The sequence below is a fragment of the Grammomys surdaster genome, unplaced genomic scaffold (genome assembly GCF_004785775.1).
Source record: "Grammomys surdaster isolate TR1022 unplaced genomic scaffold, NIH_TR_1.0 65, whole genome shotgun sequence".
NCBI lineage: Eukaryota > Metazoa > Chordata > Mammalia > Rodentia > Muridae > Grammomys > Grammomys surdaster.
In genome coordinates this window covers 21,024,794-21,042,188 of record NW_021604567.1, presented here as the reverse complement: position 1 = coordinate 21,042,188, position 17,395 = coordinate 21,024,794, and the positions used below count along the sequence as shown (strand labels likewise).

Here is a 17,395-nt window from a genome sequence, read left to right as displayed (position 1 = left end):
GGAGAGGAGAGGAGAGGGGAGAGGGGAGGAGAAGGCCATTGCAATTCTGGCACTGAGACATTATTTCTGGTAAATACAGAAGCAGTAAAGACTTTATGCTGTACACTGACCTCTGAATAACCCCATTTTAAAAGACAATGTTGTTTGACTTGCTTAGACAAAATCGAGATCATGGTATACTTCACAAGCACCTGATGGAAAAATCATGAAGTCAGCGCAATATTTCCAGCTGCTGAGGCACTATACACAATAGCCTCTGAAAGACAGAGAGACAAGCAAAGGAACTTGGAAAGCCTGTCACTCCACATCATTTATGCTGTTTCACCCTGTGTTCATATTCAATTAGCAACAGTAAGAAGCCATACCTATAAAGAAGCTGGGAAAGCAATTTAATTGTCCGTACCTGAACATCAAAGAACAAGTATAGTATAATCATTCTACATTTCCATATGTGGAAACTAATACTCAAAGAGATTCACTTGACGTTCCCATCACAACTCAAGAAACAAGTACCAGGACCAAAATTTGAAGACACATTAGCTGGCTTCCATAGCCTGTGCCTTTGATTTCTTACACTATGGCAACAGAGTAGTGCAGGAATACATACAACCAGGACATGTTACTTAGGAAAAGACAGACTACTTTTAAAGTTTTCTAAAATATTATTAGAAATTTCTTTCTTACAGCTTATCTTATCACTACTCATAGGCCATGCATTACTGAGAGACAAGGTGTTGATTCTCCTTTCATAAACATAATAGCCAAACCAAACTGCCAGTAGAACATATCAGATAAGCTAAATTACCTGTGGACAATAAATATAAACATGTTAAAATATTTTTGGTACAATGTTCAGATTATCTGTTTAAACACAAAAGTTTTGTAGCTTCAGATTAGGTACACACAAATTCACAAATTTATGTGCCTTTTGTGTTGAGTGAGGATTTTTTTTCTTTACATGCTAAGGAAAAACTAAGAAGTACTTCAAAATACAATTTATATTAACTAAAGCACAGATTTCATCTCAAAATATCTCAGAGGCACATTTTACCCTTATATATTTATTCTTTAATATGGTTCTTAGTCCCTAAGATTGACATAGTAAGGCCTCCCTAGGTCTCTGAGTTTGCAGTTGTTTATTATGACAAAGTTGTGCTCTGATTTCTAAATGAGGAAGGAGTTTTGTTGTTGCTGATACATACAAATGACATCTTTGTGTGTTTGAACCTCAAGTTTCAGTCCCTTCTTCAGGCTCTGGCCTTTCCAACATTATTGTAAACATTATCTAAAGAGGTAATTTGGGGAGCTGCTTCAGGTCTAAGGGGCAAAGGACAAAGTCTAGGGAGATGCTCAGTAGATACAGTGTTTGCTGTGCAAGTAATCTTAAAAATGCAAGCTTGAAGCTTCATCATCCTCACAAAAATGTAACATAGTAGTACATACACATAATCTCAAAGCTGGAGGAACTCAGAAACAGATGGCCAAACAGTCTAGCTGACATGGTGAGGGCAAGGTTTAGGGACAGACTCTATCTCCAAAAATAAAATAGAAAACAACTGAGGTTGACACATGATATCATTACACACACACATACACACACATACATACACACACATGCAAACAAATGCATAATATATATGTATATTGTATATTGTGGGAAAAACCCTGGCGGAGACCCATGGAGGCTTTCCACGCTGTGGGTCCCAGTAACTTGAGGAAGTCCGGAGTTCCAAAGGCTGGAAGCTTCAGTGACAACAGGCCCCAATGATACGAGAAAGTCCGTGGGTTCCAAGAGTTTTATTGCCATGGTGTGGTAGTTGGATCTGAATTTGCGCTCCCCAATCTAAGCCAGGACAGGCCTGCCTTAAATAGGGAAGGGGGAAGATGAGGGACTGCGAAGAAATAACTTAATTTAGCCACACCCCCTGACCTTTAGGTAACTCATGAATATGGAAATCTCGGGAGGCTGAAGCCTATAGTCACACCCTCCCTGGCCAAAGGTGACTGCAAGGTGTAGATCAAATGAAGATCATGCCACGTGTCAGGAGCCTGGATTCTGGGAGCGTGGCAGAATAGATGCCGGTCCCACACAGGCAATGGACACCTCTTGGGTCTCCAGGCTATTTCCAGCCATCGCCTCGATCAAAACCAGCCATCCTATCACAGTCCTACAGTATATGACTATATCATATATGCATAAAATAATATAATTGATAAGGGGCTTTATGTCTAACAATGCTTTGACATCTATGGTATATTAAATCATCTACCTAATAACTGTCAGTTATCACTAGAAAAAACATAGAGTATAGTTAATATGTCATTGTTAAACATCGTTTTGAAGGCAGGAATTCACAAATTTTTCTCAGATCTTTAAAAAAAAACAGTTGAAGCTGTTATATTTTAAAAACTAAAATCACCATTTATCTGTAATACATTCTCCCATACATGCAAAGGTACATTACCATATTCCCAAACCTAGAGAGGGTTCCTGAGGCTGTGGGTCTGGGAAGACTAAAATTCATAGATGGAGAAGAAATTAACAGGGCCTTTAGGAATGCAAGTATTTCATAATTGAACAAGAAGGTTGTTATAGATAGGAACACAGACTGAGGTAAAAGCAACAACACAGGAGTCAGTTATGTGTGCTGGCTCCCACATAAGCTATGATGACAGAAAAAGGCTGCATGCGGGCTGGGAGATAACAGGTTAGTAAGTAAAAACAATTGCTATGTAAGCAAGAAAAACCTCATCTGAATCCTCAGAACCCAGGTAAAAAGCAAGCGCTCTCTCTCTCTCTCTCTCTCTCTCTCTCTCTCTCTCTCTCTCTCTCTTTTTCTCTCTCTCATACACACACACAGACACACACATGGGGATGAGAGAGAGACAGAGAGAGAAGAGGCTTCATGAGAAGAATGCAGAAGTGTATAGATAAGGAAGTAAGGAAGACTGCTGGACTTGGTTTGCTCTAATAAGTCATCTTCACAGGTGAACCATCATGAAGTGACGTCATGGAGTTCCTGAGGATCTTGGTGGTATCACTTGGATGGTTTCAAACATGTTTAGATGAGAAAAGTACAAGTAACATTTCATAGGAAAGATAAACAAAGTTGAACTCTGTCTGAGCACGGACACAAGTAGACAATTACAATTAGATTAAAAAAACATAACAACTACCTTTCTGCAAATCATCTGCCAGCCTGGAATTTGCTCCATTTACCAAAGCAAGAATCAAAACCATTTGATTTATAAGCTACTCTGAACATGTGGCTCAAGGACATGCTTCCCTCCACATGTCGAATCACAATTTCATTGCATCAGACATGCAGAAATTTCTCCTCTGGTGACTCAAAGGGCATTTGAGGTCAGAAGGAAATTTAAAATCAATCTCCCTCTCTCACTCTTCTCCCTTCCTCCCTCCCTTCCTCTCTCACCTAGAGATTACTCTAACATTGTTTTAGATATAAACCTTTCTCCTGCACATAGAATCTAATTAATGTAATTTAAAGAGATTTGAGTCCCAGATGTTTATGCATTTGTGATCCCAAAGGCCTCCCTGGGGAGCCATTCTCATTTGCTGTTAGAGACACAATGGAAAGGCAGCCTCAGAGAAAGCAAACAATGTCACTTAAATTCAGATGTCAACCCAGGCTTTTGGTGACAGCCCTGGAGTGTAACATGGTTATACTGTGTCTCACATCAATTTCTCAGTTTTGCAAATTACGATGCTACAAAGACTGTCTTACAAAAGCTGACATCTTAATGAATGGCCAATCTTAATGATTTTCCCTCCCCTTTTCAGTGGTGGCAGAACAAAACATTTTTATAACAAAGGCAATTTCCACTACCTGCAGTGTAAAGAAGTCTAGGTAGAAGCAGGTTGCTCTGAGCCAGGAATTTGGAAGACAGAGAAAGAATGTGACAAATATTGAATATGTTCCTATTGTCTCAACTCCTAATGACATCACCGTGTAGAATGAAGACTTCCATAAATAAATTTAGAAGGACAAGGACATTCAGACCACAACTTTTAACAAAACCTGGAAATGTACATCTCTCCTCCTTTTGAAATATGTGCAGAGGTTATACAATTGAGGTCTTTGGAATGGGTTTAGGTGGTGAATATGTAGTATTCATAAAGATTAATGATCTTACAACAGAGGCTTGAAAGATAGCTCATGTACCTTTCATGAGAAGGAACTGTCTATGAACCAGAAACTGCCACCCAAAACAGAGCCCTTCAGACCTTGATCTTAGACTTCTCAGCCCCCAGACCTGTGAGAAATTATTATTGCTGTCTATAATGTAAAAAATAATGATCAAATGACCCCCTAAATGTAGCTTTAAAAATGATACATGTGACCCAATCACACACAAAATTGTGTCATTGGAGGTGTGTTTTGTTCAGTGGCAGAGATTCTCCCATAAATCCATCTCAGGCTGAACAGATCAGCCCATCTCATGCTACCAGCTGAGGTCAAACATATATCTTCATAAAATGGAAGGGAGCTCATGTATTGTCCTGAAACAGTGTGACCCGGCATGGCAGGCATCAGGAGGACAAAAGTCTGGTTGTTTCCTAGGGCTCACCAGAGTTTACCCTTAGCTTAAGGTCTAAGAAGGCTGTGATCATAACACTGCTCAACTTTCATCCTGTTGTTTCAACATCCAAGTGCCTTTCTAGAGACACTTTCTAAGCTTTAATATCTTCACATCCTGGATGATTCGCTATAACTGCAGTTAGATAATAAACTTTCACTCAGAGAGAGAGAGAAAGCAATAAAGAATGATGCCCTCGGATATTTGTTTTAGTGATAAAGGGAGATATAGAAGGCCTAAGACACCTCCAAGTCCCTGTGGGTAATTTTCACCTATATTAAGAGAACCATTAAATGTGTCCTGTAAATTAGAAAATAGAATTCTAGAAGGTAGTCCCTGCAGACTATGCTACATTTTGATTTTAGGAAGTTGTAAAATATCTTCCTGAATGTTTCTTCTTAGAAAACCATTGGCATAAAGCATTTCATAATTACTATTGGAAATATAGTATCTCAAATTGAGAGAATTTATAAATATTCTGTGGATGTTTCCTTGACTATTTTAGTTCACATGTATAATTGGTAGTAATAAATATTTTGAAAGGGTAAAGTTGAGTTTACCTCTTGGCTAAGGAACTGGGCAATACCATATGAAAGCTCATTTGCACCAAGGGAACTTCAGCATTCTTGCTTTTCCACTTTCTTTTCACAATACCCATGGACTTCTGGGTAACTCTTGAGTCATAATTGCACCTTCTCAATGAGTGTATCTTCCACTTGGACAGCTACCTTTTGCTTTCTTTGTGTGTAAACAAAGACAAGTATATGACCCTAAAAGCATTTGTGTTTGTTCTTCCCTAAGATTGGTTGCTTAAAAGCAAGAGAAAAAGTATGTGATAACATACACATAAGCCAGAATCTCTGAGTTTCTCAGCTCCTCAAGGGAGTGTGTTTTCACCGCATGTAGAATTTGATATGAATCCACTTATAAAAATAGCAGCCATTTAAATTAGAAGAGCTTTTCCTTCCATTGTTTTGGGGCCAAGATTTTTTCCTTCTAAAAACATTTCCTTTTTTTTCTACCCTGCACAGAAAAAAGATTCCAAATGAATTTAAAGTTTACAAAAATCTCTAAAAGTTATCTTTGAGTTTTGGCAGTAAGTACACAGATGTGCCAAAATGAAAATAAATGCTCTGTGGAACCATCTACAAATGTTTGTTTATGTTTTACATGAATAAATTATATATGTGAACTGATACTGCATCTACTGCTGTATCTTTTTTCTATGTAGAGTTTTACAATGTGATGTTTTTTAGGAAGGTGAGATGTGTAGACTACATGAATTATTGCTTAAATTCTGGATTTTAGATGTGAAGAGAAACAAATATATCTTCTTTCTAATCTAATTTTTACTAAAAAATGCTTTATTGATATATAATTTTAGCAAATTTTTAATTACAGCCCTTTATCCTTAAATCAGGATACAAAGTAGTGGGCTTTGTGACAGTATTTTCATGTCTGGATTTCATTGATCCCTGCCTTCCTTCCTTCTCTCCTGTCTTCTGCCTCCCTTCATTTTTGCCTGTCTCCACTTTCACTTTCATAGCACATGTATTTTATTTTCTTGTGAAAAAATCTTTCTGCACTTCCTTAAGACCTCTTTTTTACCCCCATTGCCCCCTCTCTTGTTTAAAACATCCCCACTTTCTGTCTGTCTTTCAGGGTTATGTACACACTTGTCCTATTTAAGATTTTTAAAAATTCATTAGAATCTTTAAACAGTCTTATTCTACCCACTTATAATTATCAACTTGCATCTGGGCTTTATCCTTATGTTTAAAAATCCTGTCCTATACAATACAATATCCTCCTGCCATCAGAGCGGCTGTGCATAGACACCTTTATCAATAATAATGCCATTGTGGGAAGCAGAGTTTTAGAACCAACATATTATCCTTCAATCAAGAGAGCTGTACCAAACACAAACTTAAAGAACTGCACTGAGCTTGCTACGTATGTGATAAATGCGGAGTCCTTTAGCATTTGCCATAGCTTTCTAGTCCCTCTGATGAGAAATTCTAGTCTTAATTGTTTTGAAAAATAGGAAAATACAGAGTGTGCTCTAATGCTGACAGAACCATCCTTATACTGAGACAACTGTATCTTAGTATGTTCTTTTGGAACACTATTAAAGCTATTATCTTTTAAAGAAAATAATCTTTAAAATAGTTGAAGAAAACCGCAATATTTGACTAATCTTGATTTCTCAGGATAAGTTGGGCCTATTTATTTAAGCATTATGCCATGCCTATTATGAGCAGCGACAGTTGCTTAGAAAAATCTATAGTACTTTGGCATTTCTAATTCGTTTTCATGTATGTTATTGTTTCTTTCCTTTTGGTTGTTTTTCTAATTTATTTTATTTTGAAGTACTATTATTGAAACTTGAATAAATACTTTCTCACTAAGATAAGCTATATTCGTGACTATCTGTTTAACTCTTTGTTGTTTTCAAGATTTATTTTTAGTTTTAATTACATGTATGCACATGTCTCTGTGTGTGTACACATAAGTATAGTGCCCATGGAGGTCAGAGGCATAGGACCTCCTGGAGCTAAAATTATAAGTTGTTGTGAGCTGCTTAGTGTGATGCTGTAAATTAAACTCAGTTCCTCTGTAAATGTAGTATGTATTCTTAACCACTCAGTCATTTTTAGATCCGCACTTTTTATTATTAAGGCACAGTCTCACTAAGTTGTGTTAGCCTCATGACTTCGTGATCCACACCACCCTTCAATACGATCTCTTAAAAAAGGAATTACAGGCCTGGCAAATTCCCGAAGGCACCAAACAGGTGTGTGTGTGTGTGTGTGTGTGTGTGTGTGTGTACAAACACACATCTTTATGTATGAGTATAGTCATATGTATACCACCACCATTCATATGGAAATCTGAGGCAACTTTGGGTGTTGGTCCTCACTATCCACATTCATTGAGACAGGATCTTTCTGCTACAGGATCTTTTTGGCTACTGTGACTTGCCATAAGATTTTAGGGATTCTCCTATCTCTGTCTCCTATGTTCATAGGAGCATTGTAACTATAGATGGATACTACCATGCTTTGCTTTCCATAGTCTATAGAAATTTAAACTCAGATTCTCGTGGCTGCAAAGTAAATCTTTACGCATTGAACACCATTCACCTTTGTTATTTCAAGAATATTTCCATATACGTACACAATAACAACGGTAGGTTCTTGATTTTATAAATGATGAAACTGAGGCTCATGCAAGATAAGTCACTTGGTTTAATAATTGGCTCAACAAGGACTTGTTAGATAACAGGTACAAAACAAAATCGTAGACTATTGGAAAAGTACACTAAAATGATGCTGCTTTCATTTACAAACCAATGAGACAAGCGTAAGTTGTTTTAAATTATGAGACATATATACAACTGCCCTAGGGTTAGGAATTTGACAGAAGCCTGTCTCCCAACCAGTCTCAGTAGACTTGTTATCTTCACTCTAGTGACCCCACACCACTCCACTTATATTAGTGAAGCCAATTTAGGTGTGTCTTTGGTAACAAGTTACATTGACATAAGCCCTTCTCAAGGTGGAAATTTCACTTACAAAAAAAAGTTTACATAGATTTCAATCTAATACTCTTTTGTTTTCTTGTCCCCATTCTTACTTGCATTTGGACTCTTATTCTATCGTCTTTTACACTCTAGCACTTGCTCTGAGCTTCTTCTCCAAGCTTTATTTGCTTCATCTATGGGAGGCAAAAGTATCCACAAGAGTTTGGTATAAAAGATGGAATAATTACTTGCTATTGTTTGTATATTAGGTAAAATGCTCTACCAGGGAGCTTCCAAGACCTTGCTGTGACATGAAAACAGGGAGAGGACACAAGGGTGAAGAGAAAGAAGTAAGAGCATACATTGCTAAGCACTGATGGCCATCACATCCTGTGCTCTATTTGAAGAAACAGAGCAGCTTCCAGCCCAAAACTACATCATATGGACACATAAGCATTCTAGCTGGCAAACCTTATCCTAATCTAACCAATGACTCAAAATCCTTGACAGTCTTTTTTGCTATTTCCATATCACTTACCATTAGGATTCAGTTGTTTTCCATAAGTCTTCAACTTACCAACTTCTTTGTTGTTTTAGAGTTTCTAGCTGTAACAAAACACCATGACCAAAAAGCAAACAGGGGAGAAAAGGATTTTTTTTTTCAGCTTACACTTACACATTATGCTTTTCATTGTTGAAAGATGTCAGGAGAGGAACTCAAACAGAACAGGAACCTGGAGGCAAGAGCTGATGCAGAGGTCATAGAGGGATGCCCCTTACTGGCTTGTTTCATATGCCTTGCTTATAGATCTACCTTTCTTATAGAGACCAGGACTAACAGCTCAGGAATGGCACCACCCACCATGGTCTGTGCCCTCCCTCATTGATCACAAAATTGCAAAAATGACTTACAGCTGGGTCTCATGGAGGCGTTTCTTCAACTGAGGCACCTTCCTCTGAGGTGACTCTAGCTTGTGTCAAGTTGCCACACAAAACCAGTCAGTACACTTACATTATCTATTTCTCCTTTATTCAGGGAAATTGTCTGTGGTTCTATAAATGGCACTCCTGATAGTCTCCATCTAAAAATTTTCCTTATAAAATAGAGATCTTTCATTTTATGACTTTTAACATTAATCATTTATGGAATTTCCTTTCTTATCATTTCTTCATTTCCAAGTAACTTATTTTTATATCAGCTGTATTTTGTTTGTAATCTGTGCTTTAACTTACTTTTTCCATTATGTTAAACTTATCATTTAGAGAGAATTCCAACTTAGTTAATAACATAGAGCTGATATGGAAGTACAGTGTATGATCTATGCCTCTTCAAGAGAATGAGGGAGTTCAGATTGTGGGAAGACACTCTAGACATCAACTGATTGAAATATTAGCCCAGGTTTATGGTGAGAGAGATGGCACCTGCACTGAACAGATGAAGTAGGAAAGGCTGATGAAATAACTGTCCATGTAGACATTCACCCAGCAAGGTGGAGGTCATCAGACAAAATGTATAAAAGCCTCAAAAATATCCTGAGACAGAAAGCCAGGTTTGTCAATTATGAAAAGAAAAAGAGAAATAAGACAATTTACTTGAAATGCATGTTTACACAGAAAATAATTTTCCAAGGTGACTCTGTGTTCAAACCATGGTACCTTAATAAGCAATATCACAAGATTTACTTTTAGATTATGCACTGGAAAAAATATTCTATTGGTACTTTTTCAGTTTATTAGTTCTTTGATGCATTTCTATAATTCATTCACATTTTTGTTGGTCTGAGGAGTTTCTCCACTGTTCTTACGGGCCAGTCAAATTTTCATGACTCTAAGAATACCTGAGATAATCAATTTGTAAAAAAAAAAAAGGAGTTATTTTAGACCACATATTTAGGAGTTTTATTCAAATTTGTTGGGCATGAGGTAAGGTCATATGGATAAGAATCCATTGCCTGTTTAAGTTACACACCCACAAGAATGAAGAGCTCTTGCTAGGCCCTACTTCTTAAAGCAGGCCTACTCCTTCCAATAGTACCACAAACTGAGGGCAGAACATTTGACAGATAGACATCTGAGGGACATTAAAGATATAAAATACATAACTTTAAAATGAAATAATCCATGCACTATTCTAACATTGCATTTTCTTTCTTAGGGGTGTAAAAGGTCACTGTATTAAAATATATATTATTATTATTATTATTATTATTATCAACATATATCAGATTGTATCAAAGTTCACAAGCAAATAGCATCTGTTTGACAACATTGTTGATTTTTTCTTCTATATGCACATGGGGTATAAGTTATTGAAGGCTCTCAAGACATCAAGATACTGTAAGATAGATAGGTGGGTGGGTGGGCGGGCGGGCAGACAGATAGATAGGTAGATAGATAGGTGGGTGGATAGATAAATAGTTGATAGATAGGTGTGTGTATACATATATATGTATGTGTGTGAATGTTAAATTATGGTTTGCAAAAAGAAATCAAAAACAAGTCTGTGGGGTCTCCACTCTCTCTACAAAACTCAAGTTTTAAAAAAGCTGATTAGTTTTACCTTCAGAGGTCCTATCAGCTGATTGCCCAAATTCAGAAATCCAGGAAAAATATTACATACTGCAATAACCCCATTCAGGTAAGTATTTATCTATTTACCTAAAGTTCAAATTCTTTGTAAATGCAGTTTTGCTGAATCTCCTATGTCATTTTCAGTTTTAAGTTTTAGTGATATAAAGAAGCTCACCACTTAGTGAAGCAATAGACCATTAATATTTTTATTCTGTTTTTTTAGCCAAGTCATAATGAAATAATAAATTTCTCAGGTCTATATTTGGAAGGAATAAAATGTCATTTCACACCTTAAAAAATTAAAGTCTTAGGACATGTTAAAGTAGCCTGTCACGTGTGTCCAGTTTGTTTTTACCTTCTGTGTACCTACAGAGCTAGAATACTGATGTGCTACCCATGATACAATCACCTGTAGGGTCTTGCAAATTCCTTGTTGGTAAAGAAGTATAAAGATCTAGATGAATTTGACCAAAACATCCTCCTTCAGTATAGATGTGCTTAATAAGTGCTTACAGATGTTGACATTTATAGATATCTCATGCAATATTCCAAGATTTATAAGCACCCTCTATCTCAGACTGACCCAATATAATGCATTTTCAGTTTGGAAATGTTTTTGATAAAATCTTTTAAATTCGTTTTCATGTAGCTTTTAATCCCTCTTTTCTTGACTGCAATGTATTTACATATTATGTTCTTAAACCAGTAATTATGTGTCATTTTTTTAACAGGAAGATAATATTTCAAGACAGTACAATGCTTACTCAGGTACTACTGATGAGCTGTCTAGAAAAGTGTGGGCTCCAACATTTCTTTCCAAGTCAACAATAATTTAAGAACATCTGATTTAGTATCAAACTATTATGTTAAACCACTTAGGTATTTTTAGGTTTTCATTTGATATTTTAGTCTATAATTTCATAGTAATACTTTTAAAATGTGTGATTGAAATTATTCTCTTATGCTCTGTTCTTTCTGAAACTGTATAGGAGTGCACTTTATCTTAATAATTTAAAACTCTCAACTCTGAGATTTGACAGTATGGCTAACAAAATGATTACAGGATATGCTTTTTAAAATAAAGTATTTATTTTGCTAGTTATTGAATAAAGTGTAATTAGTCATAAGTTATCCTTTTAAGTTTTAATGATTTTAGTTCCTTTAATAATTCTAAGTTCTTAGTAGACACTACTTAGTATTTTATATATTTAAGTGTATCTTTATTGTGTTATCATACTGAGTGACACAACATCCTGAGATGAGATAAAAATTTTAAAACTAAAAGATTAGAAAATTACTAATATTGCCTCTGAAAAATGTCAGCACACACTACACTATCTGAAAACAAGTACTTTGTAAAAAAAACAAATTACATTTAGATCTATCTAAATATAATCTATCTAAATATCTATCATGTCATCCATGAGTGATTTATACTATCATAATTGTTGGAAACATCTATTTTAATAAAATATATTCTGAATTAAACCAATTTTAAATTAAAATTTAATTTCATATGCAAAACGTGATAGACCATTTTTAGATCCTCTATATTCTCTACATGTTACCCTTCAGATTTGTGGGTTAGAATTTGCATGTAAGTCTTTGATTCATATTTATTTAAATTTTTGCTCTAGCCTGTATATAATTTTTCCATGTATATGTCAAATTTTATAACATCATACTCAAAAACTACATTTCTTACTGAGTTACCATTATTTATTTGTCAAAGATTGCTTAACTATACTTGTGTGGGTTTATTCTTTCCTTCTTTACTCTGTCCCATTGGTATACTTTTATTAATATGACCCATAGTGTTGATTAGTACTGCATCATAAAACAAACAAAGAAAACATTGACATTTTTCCCTTTAATATTATGTTACTTATTATGGAATTTTCTTCTCTCTCCCACATAAACATGAGGATCAGGTTTTTTTAAATTTACTTGCTAGAATTTTGAGAGTGCATAAGGTTCATAGAATAAGCTGAGACAAATGAACATGCTGATAATATCGATTCCTCTTATTCATGAACATTGAGTATGTTTTTACTTATTTTGTTCTTAATTTTTTAAATTAAAAGTTGTAGAATTTACCACATAGAGACTTTGAATATACACATTTTAAAAAATCTTGTATTAGTCTTTCTAGAGCATAAAATCTTTAAGATGTATGATTTTAATAATAAAAACTACTTTTTCCTGTCTGAATGTAAAAATTTGCTGTTATTAAAATTTTCACCTGTTGTTGATGTGAAGAATTTCCTTTCATGTCAACTAAAAAGCTATACTTTGCTTAAATTATGTAAAAATGAAATAGAAATATGAACATCAAAGTGATTTTAGGCTGTACAGATTATATTTTTTGCTCTGTACTCTAAGGTATTTCATTTTTTTAGAAAAATAATTATTTTAAATTCATGATTAAAATTGTAGAAAAACAACCTACTTCTGGCTGGCACATACGGTTAAATTAACCAATTTACCCTTTTCTGATTAATGCTTTACTCTAGCGACAGTTTCCCAACAGGTTAAAATGACAATTCATATTTATCTTTTGCCTTTAAACTCTTAATTTCTTACTTAGACTGTTTCAGCTGGACCATTCTGTCTACCACCCATCATTGTTCTCCCCTGTCCTGGAATCAGTAAGATCCTGCTCTCCCTCTGTCATAGATCACATCTCATTATTGCCAATATTCCCAAATTTCTACTGTAATCAAACATAGCAAAATATTGCATACCTTTATAAGACAGAATCACAAATTTAGAGCTGGCTTTCAGATTTTATTTGTTTTCTCATGTCTTTACAAACTACTTCACATTCTGCATTCTGTAAAGCTTTGCTCTGTAACAGTAATTTTCAATCTGAGCTACATGTCTGCATTTCTAGAGAGTTATAAAAACAAAAAGGTGGGGGATATTGCCTAAGATCAATCCAGATCAATTAACTCAGTGTCTCTGGAGGTTGGGGTTCTGGCATCAGTACTTAAAACAACTCTACAGGGGATTCTCAAAGGCCCCAAAAGTTGCAACCTGAGGATTAATACAACAGAGGGAGGGGAATGCTCCATTATGAATATCTTATAAAAAGTGGATAAAACACCTTTAATAACTTAGGCTACAGGAGGAGAGTTATATAGTTTACTGTTATTTTTGTCTCATATGCACAGAAAGAATAAATGGATGATAATTACAGGAGAATAGTAAATTTTAATTATGTCCTGATTAAACACTGTCATGCACAGAAAAGTTAACTTTTATGGATGGTCTGGCAGTATAGGACAGCTAGAGTGATTTTTCTGATGAGTCCTTAGTCATATTAGTTTTCTGGTACTGTTACAAAGAACTTCCTATAATCTTGGTGTCTTTAAACAGCAACAACTACAAAAAAGACATCTCATAACTCAGAAAGTCCTGATCCTGAAGACAAGCCAGCATAACTGGTTATCCCTGAAAATTCTCAGGAATCATCTCTCCTTGCCTCTCCAGGGTTTCTGCTGACTGTTGCTGGCAGCCTATGCTTGTAGATAGATCACTCAGATACTCCTGTCTCTGGCTTCTCTTCTGGGTATCTATAACTCTGTTTACCTTCATCTTGAAATTTAGAGGATGTTACTATAACTCAACTAATTATGTATGCCCAGTATACGTCTAAAGAAATTTAATCTGACTTCACCTACAGAAATAACTCACCTATATGTCTAAGGGGGAAGCAATTGCTGGCTTTTAAATATACCTTAGAGATATATTAAAAAGCAAAGCCTTTACTGCTATTATCCTAATAGCCGTTCCATGGAACCATGAATTTGGGGAGTACACTACCGAATCTAATGTTACTGGAAATTTGGGCAGTCCTGGCACAGTCACCAGATGGTACTCAGAAAATCAGGTTCCCCATTTTGAGTTCTTCATTTGATAGGTGAATTTAAGAACAGACTAAAATTAAAACTTGAAGATAATTGTATTAGAGTTTAAAAGAAAAATACTCCAGAGTGGACAAACTGTAAATTCCAACCACTCTATAGAGTAAGAGAGTGGAGAAGAGAAGAAAAAAAAGCCACGGTACTTAAGTTAAGCTGTCATGAATGGCGGCCATGGATAGGGTAAGCTTTAGAGAAAAGAAAAATAAAGCCCATGGATAAGGAAAGCATGCTTGAAACAACATAGAAGAAAAGGTTATGCTTTTTACAGAAAAGTAGGCAGATTTTCACTGCAGCAAGGATGTGCCCTTGTAGGAGACTGCCCTAGGGGGTGAAAATTAGAGAATGGAAAATTATATTATTTCATTAAAGGACTAAGTATTCTGCCTGTCTCTAGCATGGGACATTACCATTCTAGGGATAGATTTTGACCAGGGGATTGACTTGACCAAAATTGAATGTTACATCCTCACCAAAACCAGAGATTCTATCCTCTTGACTAGAATTTTTCCCTTAATGGAACTTTATCACTAGTTTAATGCTTGTACTTTAGATAAATAGCTGAATTTCTTCTTAGCTTTAGATGCTCTTCAGCAGACTTTATGCTTATGTGTGTTATTTCTTGTATTCCATGCGTATTATGTAGGTTTTGCTTACTTCTATCATTATGCCCCTGAGCATATATTTCTAAAGTCTTTAAATTTAATGTTTTCTCATATAGTCTATGAAATTTTAGAGAGCAGAAATTGACTTTTTCATGTCATTGTGTAAATACCCAACACAGTTTCTGACTCATGTAAACCTTCACTAAACACCAAAAGAAGAAAGAGGAAGGGGGAGGTATAAAAAAATATGAATACCCACTTATACACAGCAGCAAATCCTAAACATCTGCCAGAGTATATAAACATGAACTCAGTAGACTTTTACAATTCACTTTTCAAATACTGCTACTCCTTATTCATTATTGAACATCTCATATAAAAAAATACAGCCAATGAATACAGTTTCTGTTTATAGAATCATAGTTCACATCATTGGCCCTATAGTTACTGTTTCCAAATTATTGGGTCTCAATATTTGGAAATTAAATATCTATAACTTTGTTCAAGAAATAAGAGTCTTCAAGATTACACAAGATATGATTCTTCCTGATCAAGTATTTATTTGACAGATAGGGATCTTATGAGGAAAAAAATAGAAAGTTGTACCTTGGGCCAATTCTTAGACTTTATCTCAAGAAATAACTCACCTGCATGTCTAAGGGAGAAACAATTGCTATCTTTTAATACAATCATAGGAACAGACAGGAAAGCCTTTTCTGCTATTATCCTAATCCCAAAGATCTAGGTCTTCAAAATTTGAATCATGTCACCATGAGTTCATTCCATGGGTCAAGTATAGAATTTTCATATTTGCTTGTGTGTGAGTTTTTATAGTGATTAATTCCACTCCAAAATTTGAAGCAAAATTAAGAGAAATAACACATGGACTAAGCAGGGTAGCAGCATAATGTAACATAGATCCCTCTCTGGAAAGTGAACTTGTCAGCCCTCTAACAGCTACCTTCAGAAGAGGTTTCTGCTCACACTTCACTAAGAACCTCATTAACATGTAGCATTAACATGCTAATTCCTACTCTTCTTTTGGATTGTTTGGAAGACCAAGTCTCTAAAGTATAGGTGCCTTAGAACAAAGCCTAGGTGGTACTTTTACCTTTTCATATTGTAATCTGAATTGAAACCAATGGCAAAGTTGATGCTTACATTTCTAATGTTTCCTGGGAAATGTCAGGGAGGCTCCAAAACATCAATAGCCTGAAGCTACTGTAACAGAGCCACTAATCTCTTCTTGTGAAAGTGCTGTATGCCTCTTTAACTCCAAATAAAAAATTGAAGATTATAGAATTAGTTGTCTTTTAAAATCTAATTTAATATTATTTGAAAATAATTAAATAATATGCTTTGGAAATTTGGGGCTTCTGTCTTTTTCTTTCCTTTTTTTCTTTTTCTTTTTTTCCCCCCACACACTGATTTCAACTTTAGAAAGGTTGTTCTTAAGCCTAGGTAACTTTGACTTCAGGTAGTGTTTAGAGTTACTTTTTGCTTTGGTATCTTGGAGGAAGGGGAAGAGAATGATATGTATGTTATAAAAATAGAGGCCAGTAAACTCTGCTTAATGAACAGTGCACAGGATACCTCCTAAAACAAAATAATCAGCTTCAAAATGTCAGTGGTGCCAGAGTAGAGAAACTGTATAGACCAAGGACAACCAAGAAACCAGGGCTCAAACTGACATCTTTTTATGACTTCATTTTTCTTTCTGCAGTATTTGTGAGCTGTAGGAATATTCTATATTCTACTATATATCATACTATCTATCTATCTATATATATATATAATATATATATACTATACTATATATATTACTATATATATATTAGAATATATTACACATGAGGCCAGCCTGGTCTACATAGTCAGTTCCAGCACACCCACGACTATATATAGAGATCCTGTTTCAAACAAACTAACAAATAAAATAACAAAACAACATAAATAGTTCTATACATTTGGAATTAGGAGATGCACACCACAGCTTGCTAAAAGGGTCCACTTTCTACTACCTTTTTGGGTCCTGGTGAAACTCAGGTCTTCTGACTTAGGGAACACTATTTTAAACCAATAAAGTTAGAAAATGTCAGAGGATTTCAAATTCCCACACAGTCACTAGGCTCATATCAGACACACTTAAGATCTTAACAATTACATATACTTGC

At 35.2% G+C, this 17,395-nt stretch overlaps 1 protein-coding gene across 3 annotated transcripts in view; it reads left to right on the top strand.

The window, feature by feature from the left end:
• The window catches only part of Fgf14 (fibroblast growth factor 14), a 582,093-nt gene that overhangs the window by 532,333 nt on the left and 32,365 nt on the right, over positions 1-17,395 (top strand). The gene's annotated exons all lie outside the window — the stretch shown is intronic.